Source organism: Hordeum vulgare, chromosome 6H, assembly GCF_904849725.1.
Source record: "Hordeum vulgare subsp. vulgare chromosome 6H, MorexV3_pseudomolecules_assembly, whole genome shotgun sequence".
Taxonomy (NCBI): domain Eukaryota; kingdom Viridiplantae; phylum Streptophyta; class Magnoliopsida; order Poales; family Poaceae; genus Hordeum; species Hordeum vulgare.
The window spans coordinates 429695703-429716891 of record NC_058523.1 but is presented as its reverse complement, the minus strand read 5'-3'; the positions used below and the strand labels follow the sequence as shown (position 1 = coordinate 429716891).

At 46.2% G+C, this 21189-nt stretch overlaps 1 long non-coding RNA gene across 1 annotated transcript; it reads right to left on the bottom strand.

The window, feature by feature from the left end:
* Positions 1-1083: 1083 nt before the first annotated feature.
* Positions 1084-16195, bottom strand: LOC123406067. Its single transcript, XR_006612002.1, has 4 exons — positions 16123-16195; positions 15761-15839; positions 6413-6415; positions 1084-1093 (listed from the first exon to the last, which is right to left on the bottom strand). It is a non-coding gene; the product is annotated as an uncharacterized LOC123406067 (long non-coding RNA).
* Between the last annotated feature and the right edge of the window lie 4994 nt (positions 16196-21189).

Genomic DNA, 21189 nt, shown 5'->3' with positions numbered 1-21189 from the left:
CCAAACAATATTCTCAAGTATTAGCAGTTGAGTTGTCAATTCAACCACACCTGAAGGATATAGTATCCGTAGCAAGGTAGTATGATAGCAGCAGTAGCAACAGTAACGAGTAGCAACAAAGTGACAACAGTAGCAGCAAAGTAACAACAGTAGCAGCAGTAACAACAGTAGCGGCAAAATAACGTAGCAAGGACCAGTAGGAAAAGGGCTCGTAGGCATTGGATCGGTGATGGATGATTATGCCAGATGCTATTCGTCATGCAACAGTTATAACACGGAGAGATAAGTAACTTGCTCCAGTTCGTCAATCTAATGTAGGCATGTATTCCGTATGTAGTCATACATGCTTAGGGAAAGAAACTTGCATGACATCTATTGTCCATCCCTCCCGTGGCAGCGGGGTCCTAATGGAAACTACGGGATACTAAGGTTCTCCTTTTAATAAAGAACCGGACCAACGCATTAACACTTGGTGAATACATGAACTCCTCATACTATGGTCATCTCCGGGAGTGGTTCCGGCTATTGTCACTCCGAGGTTGCCGGGTCATAACACATAGTAGGTGACTACAACTTGCAAGATAGGATCAAGAACACACATATATTGGCGACAACATAATAGGTTCAAATCTGAAATCATGGCACTCGGGCCCTAGTGACAAGCATTAAGCATGGCAAAGTAGTAGCAACATCAATCTCAGAACATAGTGGATACTAGGGATCAATCCCCGTCAAAACTAACTCGATTACATGATAGATCTCATCCAACCCATCACCGTCCAGCAAGCCTACGATGAGATTACTCACGAATGGTGAAGAGCATCATGGAATTGGCAATGAAGGAAGGTTGATGATGACGATGGCGACGATCTCCCCTCTCCGGAGCCCAAAACGGACTCCAGATCTGCCCTCCAGATGAAGAATAGAAGCTGGTGGCGCCTCCTTATCGTAAGACGTGATGAACTCTTCTCTTAGATTTTTTTCCGGGTGAGACACACTAAATAGAGCTGAGATTGGAGGCGGTGGAGCGTTGTGGGCCCCACAAGCCTGCCAGGCGCGGCCAGGGGGGGTCCGCGCCTGGTGGGCTTGTGGGCTCCACGCTCCACTTCCTCCGCTGATTCTTGCGCCAATATTTTTTATATATTCCACAAAAATTCTCCGTAAATTTTTAGGTCATTCCGAGAACTTTTATTTCCACACAAAAACAACACCATGGCAATTTTGCTGAAAATAGCGTTACTCCAGGTTAGTTACATTCAAATCATGCAAATTAGAGTCCAAAACAAGGGCAAAAGAGTTTGGACCAGTAGTTACGCAAGATAGTTAAAAGCAAAGCGTAAAAATGACAGAGGTGCTCTCTAATTGGTGCTTTTATAAGAGGGGGATGACTCAACAGGAACATAAATAGATAGGCCCTTCGCAGAGGGAAGCATTGATTTGCAGAGGTGCCAGATCTCAAACTCTGAAAACACAGATAATAATTTTGGGTGGCATGCTTTCATTTTCAACGCAATGACTAAGAGTTTTCACCATCTTCCACACTACACATGCTATAGGTGGTTCCCAAACAGAAAAGTAAAGTTTTGACTCCCCCACCACCGATCAATCACACTCCACGACTAGCCGAATACTCGGGTGCTGTCCATACCGACATCAATCCAGGGGGAGTTTTGTTTGCAATTATCTTTTCGATTTGAGCATGGAACTGGGAATTCCATTTACCGGCCCCTTTCTCGTGAATGATAGTGAATAAACACATATCGAGGATAACACGCCTAGCATGGAAGATACTGATAGCCCCCTGTCACCACATGAGCGGTTCGGGCATGCAAAACAGATTATTTCTTGAAGGTTTAGAGAGTGGCACATGCAAATTTACTTGGAACGGCAGGTAGATACCGCATATAGGTAGGTATGGTGGACTCATATGGAACAACTTTGGGTTTATGGAAGTGGATGCACAAGCAGTATTCTCGCTTAGTACAAGTGAAGGCTAGCGAAAGACTGGGAAGCGACCAACTAGAGAGCGACAACAGTCATCAAAATGCATTGAGATTAACTAACATTGAATGCAAGCATGAGTAGGACATAAATCACCATGAACATGAATATCATAGAGGCTATGTTGATTTTGTTTCGACTACATGCGTGAACATGTGCCAAGTCAAGCCACTTGAAGCATTCAAAGGAGGATACCATCCTATCATACTACATCATAGTCATCTCAAAATTCATGTTGGCATCCAAGGCAAACCATTATAAGCTCCTAGCTAATTAAGCATGGCATCAGAAACTATGATCTCTAAGTTGTCATTGCAAACATGTTCTTCTCACAACAAAGCTGAATCAGGAACAATGAGCTAGTCATATTTACAAAAACAAAATAGATCGAGTTCATACCAGCTTTTCCAGGCTCAGTCACTTCATCATATATAGTCATTATTGCCTTTCACTTGCACGACCGAATGATGTGAACAATAATAAGAGTGCTCGTGCATTGGACTAAGCTGGAATCTGCAGGCAAACACAAAGGAGAAGACAAAGTAATATGGCTCTTTGACAGCTAAACAGGTATGCATGCGAGAGCCACTAAACATTGTAACTATGGTCTTCTACCTTGACCCAAAGAAAAAGAAAACTATTTACACGGGAAAGCTCCAAACAAGCAAAAGAAGAAAAAGAAAATATTTTTGGGTTTTCTCAAACTAGACAGACACACGAAAAGAAAACGAGAAAAATAAAATAAACTAGCATGGATGATACAGTGGCAAAGTGTGAACACCGACGAACAAAGTGAAAGTGTAAGCAAGAATGTAAAGTCGGTGAGAAACACGTACTCCCCCAAGCTTAGGATTTTGTCCTAAGTTGGTCTACTCCCAAGTATGGTTCGGGCGATACCCAAAATCATGATGGGGGGGTTATACGGGAGTGCTGCAGCCACTGCCTGAATAGCTGCCTCACGAAGACGAGCAGCCTTTGCCTCCCTCTCATACTCCTCTGCCTCTCCTCTGGCTATGTAATATCTCCGGTTACCTGAAAGTCAAAGAAGGCAGGAGCAGGAAGGGTAATATGGAAAACACGCTGCCGGTTAAATATCAAATGGTATACGAGGGATTCATCATCCCTCTCAAGGAACTGATAGCATGTCAAAGCGGTGCGATCAAGGAAAGCTGTATGGAGCGGGGGATCTCCTTCGCGGATGGGTACTCCAAGAAAATTTGCTATGCGAGTGGCATAGATCCCACCAAAGAAATCCCCTTCATTAGCATTATTATTCAGCCTCCTTGCTATAATAGCTCCCATGTTGAAACTTCTATCACCCGTTACTGCGCTCTTAAGAATACTAAGGTCGGGTGCGCAGAGGTGACAATGCTCAATATTTCCATTAATGCATCTGGCTATGAAGAGGGCAAAATAATGCAAGGAAGGAAAATGAATGCTCCCCATGGTAGCCTGTGTAATATCTCTAGTTTCTCCGGCAGTTAACCAGAGAAAAAAAAATCTCTAACCGAAGATTTAGGAGGATCATTGAGACTACCCCAAATAGGTATCTTGCAAATTTTATTGAAATCCTCTAAATCCATGGTATACGATTTGTCATAGAGATCAAACAGTACAGATGTATCACGGCCAACTGAAAATTTGAATCTACGAACAAAAGAGGCAGTGAGAGCAACATACTGTTCACATTTATTGGAGATGAATTCTTCAAGTCCGATGTTGTGAACAAGTGTATCAAACTCGTCTTTGAATCCTGCCTCAATCATAAATTCATCAGAAGGCCATTCACATGGTTGTACGTGTGCGTTCCTAGGTTGGTAAGGATCGGGCTCCCAAATCGCAAGACGGGGACCTCTCTTGCTTGAGGAACCACCATGATAGTTTCTCATGAACATCTGCCTTTTCTGAAATTTCCAGTGACCCAAAGGAAAAGTGAACAAGGCTCAACTAAACTCATAGCAACTACTCCCACAAGTGCCTAGAGGCCATATTACGCATCAAAACTACTTGGGACCAGCTAAAATTAGCATGCAAAGCTCAAGAACAGGGTCACCAAGGCAGCAAAAATACGCAAAGTATAAGGCACTAGAGCAAAAACTAATTGGACCAATGAAGAAGTCACTTACCAAGGAGTAATTTCCCCAAAACAGTTCGGAGAATGGTGCTTTGAGCGAGGAGATCGAAAATCCCAGCAAGAAGAGCAAGAACACAGGTTTGAGCTGCGAAACAATTTTCTTCTGGAGGTAGGAGAAGCAGATGGGAGCTAGAATGAGTGGAGGGGGTGCACGTGGGCCCCACAAGCCACGTAGGCGCGACGAGGGGGGTGCCCGTGCCTCCAGGGCTTGTGGCCCACTGGTGCAGCCCCCAGACTAGTTCTTCGTCTCAGTATTTTTCAAAAATTCCAGAAAAAATCATACTTGATTTTCAGGACGTTCGGAGAACTTCTATTTTCGGGCTACTTTTCTACGGGACGCTAAAACAGAAAACAGGGAAAACTAAACTAAACCTACCATTTTTCTTCTAAGCAACCGAAGGTGAAAGCTTGGAACAGAGGTTTGTGACTCGTCGATTCATCCATCTCATGGTCATCGAAAGAAATCCGTCAATGAAGTTGATCAAGTCTCCTTGACAAACCTTTTCGAATCGCAAAAGAGAAGGGAGAATTTTCGAATAGTCACTAGGTTACCTCAATGGGGATGTGTATCTCCCCAACCAGCAAATCATACTTCATCTTAACGGGAGGAATAGGGCATTTAAAGCTCCCAATTAGAATCGATGAAGTTTTTTCGATAGCATTGATGCAATGTACTCGATATTGTTTCTTCAGAAAGTGCACCATATGCTCATTACCATTGACATGGAAAGTGACATTGCCTTTGTTGTAATCTATAACAGCCCCTACAGTGTTTAAAAAGGGTCTTCCGAGGATGACCGCCATGGCATCATCCTCGGGAATATCCAGAATAACAAAGTCTGTTAAGATAGTGGCGTTAGCAACCACAATAGGCACATCCTCGCAAATGCCGATAGGGAAAGCAGTTGATTTGTCGACCATTTGCAGAGAGATTTCAATGGGTGTCAACTTATCCAGTTCAAGTCTACGATAAAGAGAGAGAGGCATAACACTAACACCGGCTCCAAGGTCGCATAAAGCAGTTCTAACATAGTTGCCTTTAATGGAGCAAGGTATAGTGGGCACACCGAGATCACCTAGTTTCTTAGGAGTTCTACCCTTGAAGGTATAATTAGCGAGCATGGTGGAAATCTCAACCTCAGGTATCCTCCTTTTAGTAGTCACAATATATTTCATGTACTTAGCATACGGAGACATTTGGAGCATATCTGTCAAACGCATTTGCAGAAAAACAGGTCTGATCATTTCAACGAATCGCTCAAAATCCTCATCATCCTTTTTCTTGGATGGTTTGGGAGGAAAGGGCATGGGTTTCTGAACCCATGGTTCCCTTTCTTTACCATGCTTCCTAGCAGCGAAGTCATTCTTATCGTATCTCTTATTCTTAGGTTGTGGGTTATCAAGATCAACAGGTTCAATCTCCACATCCTTATCATTGCTAGGTTGAGCATCTTCCTGAACATCACTATTGATATTATCATTAGGCTCATGTTCATCACCAGATTGTGTTTCATCATCAATGACAGAGACATCGTTTGGACTCTCAGGTGTAGCAGCAATAGGGTTGCTAGCGTGCAAGTTCCTATCATCTTTCTTCTTCTTTCTAGGATGAAAAGGTGCATCAGTGCTAACTCCTTGAGAATCTTGTTCAATTATCTTCGGATGACCCTCGGGATACAAAGGTTCCTGGGTCATTCTACCGCCTCTAGTGACGACCCTGACAGAATTGTCATTCAACTCATTGACCAAGTCATTCTGAGCCTTAAGTACTTGTTCTACTTGAGTAGTAACCATAGAGCATGTTTACTAAGAAGCTTAAGATCATTGACATTTCTGTCCACACAAGCACTTAAATGACTAAGCATACGAGCATTCTGTTCCAATTGTCTGCTAACATAATCATTGGAACTCTGTTGTTTGGCAACAAACTTATCAAATTCATCCAGGCATAAGCTAGCAGGCTTATCAAAAGTAATATCACTCTCATTGAATCTACGAAGAGAATTTACTTCTACTACCTGTATCGGGTTATCAAGACCATGGATCTCTTCGATAGGTGGTAGTTTTTGACATCTTCAGATTTAATGCCTTTCTCTTTCATAGATTTCATAGCTTCTTGCATATCTTCAGGACTGAGGAATAGAATACCTCTTTTCTTCGGAGTTGGCTTAGGAGGTGGTTCGAGAATAGTCCAAGCATTCTCATTGCACAAGATATTATTCAATAGAATCTCAGCTTGTTCTACAGTTCGTTCCCTAAAAACACAACCAACACAACTATCTAGGTGGTCTCTAGAAGCATCGGTAAGTCCATTATAGAAAATATCAAGTATTTCATTCTTCTCGAGAGGGTGATCAGGCAAAGCATTTAGTAGCTGGACGAGCCTCCCCCAAGCTTGTGGGACACTCTCTTCTTCAACTTGTGCAAAGTTCTATATTTCCTGCAAGGTAGCTTGCTTCTTATGGGCAGGGAAATATTTTTCAGAGAAGTAGTAGACCATATCCTGGGGGCTACGCACACAACCAGGAGCAAGACAAGTGAACCAGGTCTTAGCATCATCCTTTAGCAAGAAAGGAAACAACTTGAGGATATAGTAGTGGCGGATCTTTTCCTCACTAGTGAATAGGGTGGCTATATCGTGCAGTTTGGTAAGATGGGCTACAACCGTTTCAGACTCATAACCGTGTAAAGGATCAGATTCGACTAGAGTGATTAACTCAGGGTCGACAGAGAATTCATAATCCTTATCGGTCACGAAGATAGGCGAAGTAGCAAACTTCGGGTCGTATTTCATCCTAGCGTTTAAAGATTTTTCTTTCCACTTGAGCAGTAATTTCTCAACATCATAGCTATCCTTACAAGCAAGAAAGTCCTCAGCTATCTCTCCCTTCATAACATAACGCTCAGGCATATCAGGCAATTCATATCTAGGAGAGCTAGTTCTAGCAAGAAAAATAGGAGGTTCTACTTCAATAGTATCAGCAGTTTCACAAGTATCATCACATCTAGCGACAACGCTAGCAATTTGTGCATCAAGGAGTGCACCTAGTGGCAAAGCAGTATCAAGCATAGCATCATCAGGCAAAGCAGTATCAAGCATAGCATCATCAGGCAAAGCAGTATCAAGCATAGCATCATGGAGAGCAGAAGTAGCATCATCAAGCAGAGGCGACATATCAAGATATCTAGCAGGAGGTGGTGTCACAAACTTACTCATAACTGAAGGTGAATCAAGTGTAGAGCTAGATGGCAGTTCCTTACCTGTCCTCGTAGTTGAGGGCAAGACTTTAGTTCTTGGATCTTTCGGATTCCTCATAGTGATCAGGAGACGTAAATCCCAAGTGAATCAAAGAATATTGCTAAGCCTCCCCGGCAACGGCGCCCAAAAAAGTACGTTGACGGGAGAATATTCTTGACTTGTCTTCCCCGGCAACTGTGCCAGAAAAAGGTCTTAATAACCCACAAGTATAGGGGATCACAGTAGTTTTCGAGGGTAGAGTATTCAACCCAAATTTATTGATTCGACTCAAGGGGAAGCCAAAGAATATTCTCAAGTATTAGCAGTTGAGTTGTCAATTCAACCACACCTGAATTCAGCCTCCGTATCGTAAAACGCGATGAACTCTTCTCTTTGATTTTTTTTCTGGGCGAGACGGACTAAATAGAGCTAAGATTGGAGGCGGTGGAGCGTTGTGGGCCCCACAAGCCTACCAGGCGCGGCCAGGGGGGGCGTCTGGTGGGCTTGTGGGCTCCACGCTCCAATTCCTCCGCTGATTCTTTTGCCAGTATTTTTTATATATTCCACAAAAATTCTCCGTAAATTTTTAGGTCATTCCGAGAACTTTTATTTCTCCGCAAAAATAACACCATGACAATTCTGCTGAAAACAGCGTTAGTCCGGGTTAGTTCCATTCAAATCATGCAAATTAGAGTCCAAAACAAGGGCAAAAGAGTTCGGAAAAGTAGATACGACGGAGACGTATCAGCTTTGCATGTGAATTATCCTGTTTCTCAGATGAGTCATTTGACTCCAACTATAAACCGTTCAAAAATCAATTTCGTGAAGTATTTGCTCGATATGTTGGAAATAAGTGCAGGAATGGGCCTCCCCTGAGGAAAATATGGGTTCCCAAAAGTTGCCTTGAAAATCTTCAGGCGAATGTCCTCATGACACCACCTATGAAGAATTTGAACCCCAGATCAACTTCCTCAGGAGGACCAAAGTCTTCAAGAGGATTAAAATCCTCAACTGGTCAAAACTATGCTCGTACCCGTACTAATGCTTCTAACATGTAGGGAAATTACAAGGAATATGAATATGAGTGTCATTCTTCAAATCATTATGTTCGTAAATCCTCAAAACAATTCTCTGCATATTCATTTGAGTACTTTAACCCCCCTACTGTTAAGAGAAGTGCATTAGCTTCAATGCCCCCTTTCTCATATGGTGCTCGCAGGATGATGAATGCTTTGCCACCCCTTCAGATGTGGGTGGTGAAGAAATTGAACTAATCACTTCACAGATCAGGTCTCCAGATGAAAATCATCATCTGAAGAATTTCTGGAGACCTGAGGAAAATTCTTGATAGGTCGCAAGCTAATATTAATGAAATGAAATATTTCACTCGTCGTCAAAATTAATGTTTATGATGAAATTCCTATCTGATGAAATTAATATCATATTCTTCATGTCTGAAGCATATGAGATGGTAAGTTGTACTAATTCATCTGCAGGATGACAAACCCAAGAGTACTGAGTGGGTTCTTGATAGTGGCTGCACACATCACATGACTGGTGGCAAAAGCTTGCTGATGAATATGCCAGTAACTCTTATGCTAACAAAGGTAAAAGCAAGGTATTGGGACTTGGCAAAGTGGCTATTTCCAAGGACATGCACATGGACAAAGTTATGCTTGTTGAATCCCTTGGGTTTAACCTCATGTCAGTCTCAATGCTTTGTGATCTTGATATGGTTGTTATCTTTGGAAGATATAGATGTGTTTTCATCATGGAATCTGAGAGATCCAAAGTCTTCGTAGGTGTTAGAAGAGGGGATTTGTACATTGTTGATTTCTCTAGAGATCCTCAACCAGCCACTTGCTTACTAGCAAAAACCTCAGAAGGGTGGCTATGGCATCGAAGGCTTGGTCATGCACGCATGAGGAATTTGCACGCGCTTGCAAAGAAGAAGCATGTCATCGGCATCGAATCAGTCAAATTCCTCAAGGACCACCTATGCGGTGCTTCTGAGTCTGGGAAAATGACCAGATCCAAGCATCCCTCGAAGACCATCATGACCACTACTCGTCCATTTGAATTGCTTCACATGGATCTATTTGGACCTACTCATTATGCCACTCTAACAAATGCAGCATCTTTATATGGCTTTGTCATAGTTGATGATTATTCCAGATACACTTGGGTGCATATCATCTTGTATAAAATTGAAGTGCAGGAAGTCTTCAAACAATTTTCCTCAAGGGCCTCGATGAACTTCGGCGTCAAAATCAAACACATTAGGAGTGATAATGGAACAGAATTAAAAAACACTGGTCTTGATAATTATCTTGATGAACTTGGTATTACTCACGAATTGTCTGCTCCTTATATTCCTCAACAGAATGGCGTCGTCGAAAGGAAAAACAGGACTCTGGTTGAGATGGCACAAACTATGCTTGAAGAATATCAGACTCCTCATCGTTTCTGGCCTAAAGCAATCAACACTGCCTGCCATATCATCAACAGGGTATATATACAGAAATTCCTCAAGAAAACCTCATATGAACTCCTCACTGACAAGAAACCCAATGTATGTTATTTCAAAGTCTTCGGTGCAAAATGCTGGATTAGAGATCCTCACCATAGCTCAAAGTTTGCACCTAAGGCACATGAGGGTTTTATGTTTGGTTATGGAAAGGACTCGCACACCTACAGAGTCTTCAACACCTATCACAACAAGGTTGTTGAAACTGTAGATGTGCGGTTCGATGAAACTAATGGCTCGCAAAGAGGGCAATTGCCTCCTGATCCAGATAAGTTGTCTCCTGAGGAAGCAATAAAGCTCAAAGCTACTGAAGACATTGTTCCCACTGAGGAAATTACTGAAGAAATCATTCCCAGCACTGATGAAAATCAAGAAGGCGCTTGTCGTGGGTATAAGTCTGACAGTAGATGTGTAGGGTACGAAAGGATGGGCAGAGCCTTAGCTACGGCGAGGTTGTATGAGTTCAGGCCCCTCTACGGTGGAGGTAAAAGCCCTACGTCTCAGTGCTCTTGGGAGCTTGATGTCGAGTGGAATATGGATTACCGTGAATTGCTAACCCCTGCACCAGTGGGGAAGGGCGACTTATATAGAGTGCGCTGCCCTTCACAACGGTTCGGTGCACAGGGGTGGAGTAGTGGCGATTAAATGTCTATGTTATAGGTAACGTATGCCTTAAATGCTAATAAAGGTACATGAAAATGTATGACCGTTGCCCTCCATGGGGTTTACGATGTACAGAGTGGAATCTAGTCGGTAAGTTTGATACGCTCTGAATGCTCATCTCCGACCGGATGATGGAGGAATCGTCACCGACTGGATGATGGGAAGTCCTTAATTCAGTCGGAACTGACTAAGGGCCTTGTCCCTTACGAAGGGTAGTCCTTGGGTAGGACCTATAGGGCAGGCCTATGACCCTACCCTAGGACTATAACCCCATCATTAGTCCTCGAATGGATCGGGGTTGGAACGACAAAGCGATGCTTGGAGTACGGATCCGACTGGTATGGATGCGACTTTGGCGTTGTTTGCCTCGATCCATTTTATCCTCTTGACCAGTGATCCGAGTGGATATATCTATGAAACGAACCGTCGGAGACCGAGTGCTTCCGTGGAATCTTTTGACGTGACCGGTCAACTGACAGCGGCACATTTTCTGGGATCCTCAAATTTCAGTTGCCGCGCGCTCAGCGGGGATGACGACATCGTCATCGAGTAGTATCTGCCGCCTCAATTTCTGCACCATCATCTCCTCCACTAATATCGCAGCAACCGGTTGGGGGATAAGATTTCGGGGCCACCTGCTAGTGACCCAGTCGGAACCTTATTTAAACCTCTCAAATGAGGGTTTCTCGTTGCACTCGCCTGATAACTCGCACTCGCCCCGCTTCTCCCGTGGCTTCCTGTGCACCCCAAGCCCCTTCCTTCTTCTCCTCCTCCGTGGATCTGCAGCCTCCACCATGACGAAGGGGCAGACGAGCAAGCTCGAGGCGCGGAAGAAGAAGAAGACGGCGGCTCCTACTCAGCGGCGACAGCGGGCACTGCCGGCGGGTTGGATCCAGGGGGATTTCCTCCCCTCCACGGTGACGAAGAGCAACATGCGGGAGCTGGTGGAGCAAGGTATGATCGAGAACAAGTCGTGGAGGCTGCCGGCGGAGGGCGAGATGGAGCCGGCGCCTCAAGAGGATGAGCGCGTCTTGCTGCTCAGTCACGTGTACCGAGGCTTCTCTCTGCCCCCTCATCCCATCTTCAGAGGTATCATGAACCACTTTGGGGCGCAGCTCCACCACTTTCCTCCCAACGCAATAGCTCATCTTTCTGCCTTTGTCGTGCTTTGCGAGTGCTTTATCGGTTGTCCTCCCCATTGGGGGCTCTTTAAGTACATCTTCTCCGCTAGATCTCAAACCGTCAAAAGACTTAGCCAGTTGGACGACCAAACTCATATCCTCCAGCTCTGCGGAGGCTTAGGTTTCCAGAAGAAAACCAAAAGTAGCTATCCCGCTCTGCAGTTGTCCGAGTCTGTTAGGAACTGGCAGTTGACTTGGTTCTATTGCCAGGACGTTGCCTGCCCGAACGCCGCGACTCGACTGCCGCCTTTTAGCCTAGACCGACCGGCTCCGCCCAGGCAGCTTGCGCTCACGAAGATGGAGAAGATCCAGATTCAGCCTCTGGTCGAAGTGCTGATAGATGTCGTCTGCAAGGGAGTCACTGACACGGATCTGCTAGAGATTTTTCTAGGTCGGCGCATCCAACCTTTGCAAGCTCGACACCATGCCATGTGGCACTACATGGGGCCGGAGGACTCCACTCGGACCCATTCCGAATGCGTGACCGGGGAGGTTGTGACGGCGTGCGTCCGCAGCATCACACGCGCCTGTGATAACCCTAGAGGAGCCCGGCGAGTGAAGCCCTTCCACGCGGACAACCCTCCTATGAATGAGGTGAGTATAACTTGTCGAGTGCTCACAATTGTCTTAGATTTATCGCTTTTTCTTGTATCACTGTCTGACGTCTGATGTTGTCGACTGTATCTCGTGCAGGCGTGGACTAACTGGTTTTCTCCCGTCTCGAACGGGAATCCGGCTGAGGAAGAGGAAGGCAGCCAGGAGGGCAGCGTGGATAGCACCGAGTACGTCTTCGACAGTGGGTAGATGGAGGAGGAGTCCGAAGAGGAGGAGGGGGAAGATGAGGAGCAGAGCTCGCCACCGCCACCACCAGAGCCTCGAACTAAGCACCGCCACGAACCTGTGACTCCGTCGGCTCCCCCAGCGGCTCCGAGTGTCCCGCCAGCTCCTCCTGGGGTTCCGGGCGCCTTGCCAGCTACTCTCGTGGCTCCGAGCGCCTTGCCAGCTACTCCCGTGGCTCCGAGTGCTCGGAACACAAAGAGGACCAGGGACGCTGCTGCTGAGCCCGCGGGCCAACCTCCCAAGGTGGCTAAACCGAGTGGATCCAAGCCTCGGAAGGCTTTGCCTCGGATGAGGATCGCCGTTCCCGTTCCCTCAGCGTAAGTGTCTTGTTCTCCTATCTTCTTTCAGTATTTGATTGAACTCATGTTTATTGGTCGAGTGGATTTTACTCGACAGAGCTGCTACCTCCGCCACTTCTCCCCCACGCCAGGAAGACAATCCCATGGATACGGACCACGTTGCCACATCCCAGCAAGGTACGTCGTGACGACTCCGAGAGCTCAAATTATTGTTTCGCGAATTCTGTCTTTGATCTTGCCCATTTTTCTATGGTCTCATGTCGTTCAGTCGGGCTCCCTTCAGAGGTGATTCATCTGGAGGAAGATGACCAGAAGGGGTCCGGGCAAGCTTTGGTGCCTGTCCTTGAGGTCGTTCCGTTTGCTACCGCTCCTGCCATGGACGCGCCGCCAGCCGAGATGATGCCGTCGACTGAAACGGTGCTCATCGCGGCTGAACCTACTGGAGCAGGACTTGGGATGCCCAAGGAGTCTCCCGTGGTGCTGGGCCCATCGACTGTCCAGTACGACGCCCGACATCTCCGGGAAGATCAAGTGGGAGCCGCCAAGGAGGCTATGGTGCGGGTGGAGTTGATGGCGGGTGATGCGAAGGGGGCATACGACTCCATCGCATCTTTGTACAAGAGAATCTTGGAGCTCCATGACGATATCCGAGTAAGTGCGCAAGTAAGTATTTGCTTTTCTCTAGTAACCCAGTGGGTGTTAAGCAATATACTCGGAGCTAGTAGGATTATTTTGCAGTGGGTTCACTCTGAGTGAACCCAGTGGGTGTAGTCCCCGAGACATCTGTCGAGTGCTTGCATCGGCAGTTGTCTTTATATACACTGTCTTTGACTTGATCTGATGAAGAATAATCTGTCCGAATGGTGCCAGTGGGTGCACTCTGAGTGCACGTACTAGAAGTAATCCCCGAGAGTAAGTTTACTCAGGTCGGGTAGTAGTAGCCTCATAGGCTTGTTTTTTGTTATGTGGCTCAATAGGGTGGACCTGTTTGAGCTTCATGCCAGTGGGGTCACTCTTAGTGAACCCACTGGGTGTAGTCCCCGAGACCGCTGTCGACTGCTTGCGTCGGAAGGGGTCTGAAGAACTTTGAGGTTTTATTCTTTTCCTTGTTGATTTTTTCTAATCTTCTCTTCACGCTTATTTGCAGAAGACTTGCAAGATGGGATCAGCGTACAACGCTCTGAAGGTTGAAAAGACTCAGGTTGCTGCGCAACTAGAGGCAACCGTGCATGACTTAGCTGGCGTGAAGAGTGCTCTTGCTGAACGAGAGAAGTCCTTGGAGGAGTCCCGTGAAGCAAATAAGGCATTGGTGTCTGAAATTGAGAGAATGGGCAAACAAAGAACCGAGCTGATGGGACAGATGAAGGTGATGAACAGTCGGTGCATATCATAGGAGAAGTACGTCAATGACTGGGCAAGGAAGATGATTGCGCTTCTCGGTGGTAAGTTTTGTTTGTCCGAGCGCTTCTTGAATTTGTATTTCATGATGCGCTTACTGTCTGCTCGTCTTGTCTTTCACTACTGGAATCCGAGAATTTGCCATCTGCCGGGTCTTTACCGTCTGCTGGCTGATGGCAAAGAATCTCTTTGCCGTCAGCTACCCAAAAATTGATGGCAAAATCTCACAGATGGCAAAGAAGTGCTTTGCCATGAGTCGCTTCTTTGCCGTTTAGCTAGAGGACGGCAAAGATGGACCAAGCTGATGGCAAAGACATGGCTGACGGCAAAGATGACCCATGCAGACGGCAAAGAAAAATCGCAGTTGTAGCCATTACGTTTGCCATCTGCCGGCTCTTTGCCGTCTGCCAAAAGCTCCTTTGCCGTCTGCGTGGGAGCATAGCGGACGACAAAGACATCAACCCACTAACGGCTGCCCACTGTAACGCTCCAACCCCACCTCGTTGTTTCAAAAAAAAAACCCTACCTCGTCTCCCTCCTCCCGACGCTCCCTCCCCCATCCAGCTTGCGCCCACCGGCCGGCGCCTCCCCGCCCTCCCCACCGGCCGGCGCCTCCCCCACCGGCCGGCGCCTCCCCGCCCTCCCCACCGTCGCCACCTCCTCACCCATCGATTGGCGCCTCCCCGCCCTCCCCCACCGGCCGGCGCCTCCCCGCCCTCCCCACCGTCGCCACCCCCCTCCCCATCGGCTCCCCTCCCCATCGGCTCCCCCCTGCAGGCCGCACCTCTCCTCCGATCCGGCCACGCCGTCAGGAGCACGAGCAGCCCCCCTGACGCTCCTCCTCGCCCCGGACGCCCTGGAGCCTCGTCGCCACCCCCCTTTGTCGCCCGCACCCTCCTTCGCCGCCCCATCCCGCCGGCGACTTCGCCACCTAGCCGGAGCAGCCACCTCCCCGGAGGAACTCCTCTCCCCTGCCAGCAAAAACGGTGAGATTCATCTGTATAGGAGAAAATGAAAAAAATGAGTTCGTACTGCTATTTACCATCAATTTGGTAGTAACTAGAGGGCAGCAGCGGCACTATTTTACAACTCCATCTATTATCTATATTCAAAGGTGAGCCTACGTGAATATGAGAGAACAAATTGAGTTCTGGTTACCTTGCCATTGCAACTGCAAGTGTCTTGCAGTACACAACAAGAAACTATCCTTGTGTTCTTGAAATTTAAATCTTTTGCAGAATTTTTTACCTCTCATCAATCCATCATTGAACACAAATATCCACTACTGCCCATAACTGGTTGGAAAACCTGATAACTCTAGCCTCCTGACGGAGTGCAGAGTAAACAACACCTATGCGCAATGTCCGTTTGTTCCAAGACACACATGCAAAATTCAGAGATATCATGCTATGGTCTAGGGATGACTCTGATTCCTGAACTGAAGATGAACGAAACAATAAGCCAAAGAGCAAATCTTACCTGGATCACCTTGCTGCCATCTTCCATAGTAAAAAGCATAGGAAATTGCCAACTGAAATCGCACCAATTAGAGAACAACCTGAAAGAACAACAAGTGCCTCATAAAAATAAATCCGTGGAGAGCTCCACTTGCAATGAAACCACTGCGATCTTTATGCATTTTATAATTTATCTGTGCAATTTAGCAACTGGGCCTCATAAAAAACAGTTGCAAAAAGCAGCAGCTGCCCTTTCATCAAACATCTTCCATAGTCTTTGTCATGGCCGCCATACCTCAGGGCCGGCAGATCCCCTATGACGGAGAGAGGAAGAGAGAGACTTAGAGAGAGGGGGAGAGAGTGTGGAATGGATTGGGGACTCACCAACGCGCGGAGCTCCAGGACCAGAACAAAAGGGAAGCCAGTCCCGATAACCTCCTTCCCCCGAGATGGTGCACACACAGGTGCAGGCCTCCTGTTCAGTGCCGAGGAGGAGGTAGACTGGCCGCAACAGTGGCGCGACGAATCAAGCTGCTCCAGTCGAGCACCGAGCGAGGCGACAACGAGAAAAGCGGGAGGATACATGCATGTGGCCGCGCGAGGGAGGCACCGCCGAGTGGCACAACATCACTTGGTGTTCTTCATCGTGGGCGAGGACAGGCGCCGACAGAGATCGTGATGGTTGGGCAAGGAGAGAAGGGAACGCATCAGGACAGAGGGGTTGGCGTGATGGCCTGACGTAGCTTCTCCATGAAGGAAAGCTGGCTACGTGGGCCAATGTTAACAAGCTGCCAAGCATACAAGTTTTTCCAATCGCTGGCCTGAATTGTTTTTCTCTTCTCCGGCCCAATAGCTAGGGGATGACGTGGATAGCGCGAGGAGGCGCTCTTGCAGCGTAGCTTATTGTATTTGATTCTTGGACACATGACACATCATACCTACACAAAGAAAATATTCTCATGCTAATATCTATTCTCTTTGAATAAATGATACAAAATAAAGGAGGTGACACCTTCGAATATGTAGAATGGCACAATGTTGTTATAGAAATTATGCAAATACAAATATCTTTTTGTCTGCTGTGGAAATATGATTAACATATAAATGTCAGTTTTACTTAATGCGTTGTGTTAAACAAAGGCCATACCAAGTTCCCAAAATTGCTACAGAATTTTTTTTGTGGGAAATAATATTTTTAATCTAAATCATATACTTCAAATGGATGTCCTAATGGAATGAAATCAACTAATGACACAACTAACCTAGAAATTAAGAAGTGGTAAACCAATCATGCAAAAAGGAATCATGTTGTATCAAACACGTATAGACTATAGTATGATGACACACCAAGATGTGGTTTTTGTACACGCCTGATAAATTAAACTTGTAAGGACAACTTTTTACCTCAAACTAAAATTCTGGACAGAATGGTCTAGAAAACAAATTTTAATCGCTGCATGGGTGAGTGCCCTGTGTTACAATTTCACCATTCAATGATGCAGAATGGATGGAGGCAGCCAGTGATGCATATTTTTATGGTAGTCCCTATGTGCTCCTAGTTCTTGCTTTTCCTGAATCAAAGCAACACACAGGACATGTCAACTGCAACATTATATACATAAGGCAAATAGAGGTACATAAGCGAGGAGTTGCTTTGATTCCTGTGTGTACCAGCGTAAAACATAACAATTAGATCAGTAACCATGAGAGCTGCTGCCTGTAAATCGAACATGCCTTTTCTTGTTCTTTTTACTGGATAGCAAATAGAGGACATAAGCAAGGAGTTATGCAGCTGAAAGAGGTCATGAGAACATCACGTTTCATCCCATGGTTAAAAGTAAGTCGTAGATCGATTTAACAGAAAAAAAATCCTTAACTCCAGATTTACAGTGACATGTGACAACTTTGGTTTAATTGATTTTTCTAATGATTTAGTGTTCAACAAAATAAATTCTGAGACTGCTGCGAATAATGGTGTGTGTCTGCATATGGAGCATGTCATTAGCCCTCCATCCCCTATGGCGCTTAGTTTGTGTCATGGCTCTATGTTTGGCCGTTTTGATATGCGCGTGTTAACTTCCTGTTGGTTGTATGCATATCAATTATATAGAACCTGCCATCGACTCTCTATATTTACACCAACTCAATGTGATGTTAAGATGGGTAAAAGTGCCCCTAATATGGAAACAGATTCATGTAAAAACACCCTCGACCCCCGACCCCCGACCCCCGACAACACTCACCCTCGACCCCCGACCCCCTACCCCGAGCCCCGACGCCACTGACCCCCAACCCCCGAGCCCCGACACCTCTTTGGCCTCTTGTTGACCGAAAAGACCCCAATCCCCGACGCCAGTGACCTTCGACCCCCGATGACACTGACCCACATAGTTATGAGTTAGGTCATATAGTTATGTTAATTATAAAAACATCATATTTGTGTTGATCGGGTGAATTTCAATGTGCAGTTGTTCGACGACCTCCACGTGCGTTGGACGAGCTCCACCCTTGCGTTTGTTGGTGAGCACAAATGACTTCTCCTCCTACCCCCTTAATTTGCTCTGTCCCGGTCTTCGTGCCGATGAAACTTGCTAGCTATAGGTTTCTTCAATCATGAGTATGCGTGACCAGTATGCGTCTCCCATTCGAAAGGGCGACATCTATAAATATGCATTTCTTTGCATATTTATAACCGCCATCCTTTCAAATTGTCCAACATTATCCATGGACAGCCCGAGTATGTGTAGATTGGGTTTGTTTTCCCGTATGCTGTGCTCCGGATCCGATGCGGAATTTCGTCAGTGCCTCCCCTGTTGTTCTCCGGGTACACATCTTCTCTGCTTATTGCCGAGACGTGTATTAGGAGAATAGCGCGGAGGTGCTGTCGAAATTCTGCGTCGCATCTGGAGCAGAGCATGGGAAAACGAACCCAGTCTACACATACTCGGGTGGGATTAGGACCTATCTTTACCTATTAGCGTGTAGGTTGCATGGACATAATAAAACTGACAAACTTGATTAGCGTATGAATATAGATGATGAATTATATATTTATTTCTTGTGCCCCCATAGGTAGCTAGGCAACATGAGTGATCGTGCTTGGATGTACACTGGTCACCCTAGTCAGAAAGACATGACCCATGAATGGTTAACAAAAACCACGGGGTTTCTGAGAGCCGCATTTGCAAATGGCCAGCATAAAACATGGTGCCCCTGTCCCAACTGCGACAACTGGAAAAAGCAGACAGAGTTTGAAATGGGTAAACACCTGCAGAAGTGGGGTTTTACGCCTAATTATATGGTGTGGACTTTTCATGGCGAGTCTGACCAACGTGCCAGAGCTGAGGTGATTCGTCGTCGCACCGACGAGCATGGTACCGGGATTGAAGACATGGTGCAAGACTTTGATGATGCTCGTGATTCGGACGATGAGATGGAGGAATCTGCAAAGGCCTTCTATGAAATGTTGGAGTCTTCAAAACGTCCTCTCCACGAGCAGACTGAGCTTTGTCAGCTGGATGCCATCGCACAAGTAATGGCTCTGAAGGCTCAATTCAACCTAGGCAGAGAATGCTACGACGCGATGATGACGATATTTGGACGCTTTCTACCCAAAGGCCATGTACTGCCTGCAAACCTGTACCAGTCAGAGAAAATCCTCCGTGTACTTAAGATGCCCTATGAGAAGATACATGCCTGTGAGAATGGATGTGCCTTATTTAGGCTTGAGTATGCGGCCTTGAACTGTTGCCCCATTTGCAATTCTTCCAGGTATATTATGGTAGACAACGGCATGGGTGAGAAGAATCAGACCAAAATCCCCATTAGTGTTCTTCGATATCTGCCAATCGTACCAAGACTTCAACGTCTTTTCATGGTCGAAGAGACGGCCAGACAGATGACATGGCACAAATTGGGCAAAAGAACCGAACTAGATGCGGATGGGAACAAGATGCTGGTACACACTTCAGATGGTTTTGCGTGGAGGCACTTTGATGCATTACATAAGGATAAATCGGAAGATCCAAGGCAACCTAGAGTTGCCATCAGCATGGATGGGTTCAATGTGTATGGTATGACGGCAACACAATACAGTTGTTGGCCTGTATTTGTCATTCCACTAAATTTGCCACCCGGAGAGATTATGAAAAGAAAGAACATTTTCCTGACGTTGATAATTCCAGGGCCCAACTATCCGGGGAAGAATATGAATGTGTACATGCAGCCGCTTAAGGATGACTTGCAAGAAGCCTGGGATAATGGGATCAAGACCTACGACGCGGCTACCAAAACAAATTTCAAAATGCATATGTGGTACATGTACTCGACGCATGATTATCCGGCGTTTGCTCTATTCGCTGGCTGGTGTGTGCATGGAAGGTTCCCGTGCACCACATGCAAGGAAGCTCTTCTGTTCCGTTGGCTGCAGGCTGGTCGCAATTATTCTTGCTTCGACATGCATAGACAATTCCTGGATCCTGACCATAAGTTCAGAAAAGACAAGAAGAATTTCATCAAAGGTAGAGTTGTCAAAAACACTGCACCAGCTGCGTTGACAGGCCAACAGACCCTTGATCAGTTAAACGCTCTCGAGCCTGATCCTTTGCGTCCAGGATACTTCAAAGGGTATAATACGGAACACGCCTGGACTCACAAGTCATGCTTATGGGATCTCCCTTACTTCAAAGACCTCCTTTGCCCACACAACATTGACGTGATGCACACTGAAAAGAATATTGCGGAGGCCATTTTTGGTACATTGTTCGGCATAGAGGGGAAGTCAAAAGATAATCCTAAGGCTAGAATTGACCTGGAGGCTCTATGTGATAGACCGTTGCAAAACTTGCGACAACGGAAAGGAAAGCAAAGCATAGCGAAGCCAAAGGCATGGTTCAATCTTGAAAGGCCAGCTATGAGGGAAATGCTATTGTGGGTGAAAATGCGGTTGATGTTCCCCGATGGGTATGCTGCGAATCTAATGAAGGGAGCGAGTCTTGAGAAATTGAAAATATTTGGGCTCAAGAGTCATGATTGGCACATATGGATTGAGCGGGTAATGCCGGTGATGTTGCGTGGCTTTATCCCTGAGGATGAATGGCTAGTACTGGCAGAGCTAAGCTATTTCTTCCGTTCTCTTTGTGCGAAAGAACTATCGCCTGGCGTGCTAGATGAAATGGAAGAGTTGGCGCCGGAGTTGGTCTGCAAATTAGAAAAGATCTTTCCACCGGGCTTCTTTAATCCAATGCAACATTTGATTTTGCATCTCCCGACCGAGGCAAGAATGGGGGGGCCCGTTCAAAATTGATGGTGCTACTCAACTGAGAGGATGCAGAAGACGCTTCGAGCTAAGTGTAAAAATAAACGTAGAATTGAAGCATCGATGGCCGAGGCATTCATTACTGAGGAGGCGGCAAACTTCGTGACAGCACACTACGAAGCCAAAAATCATCA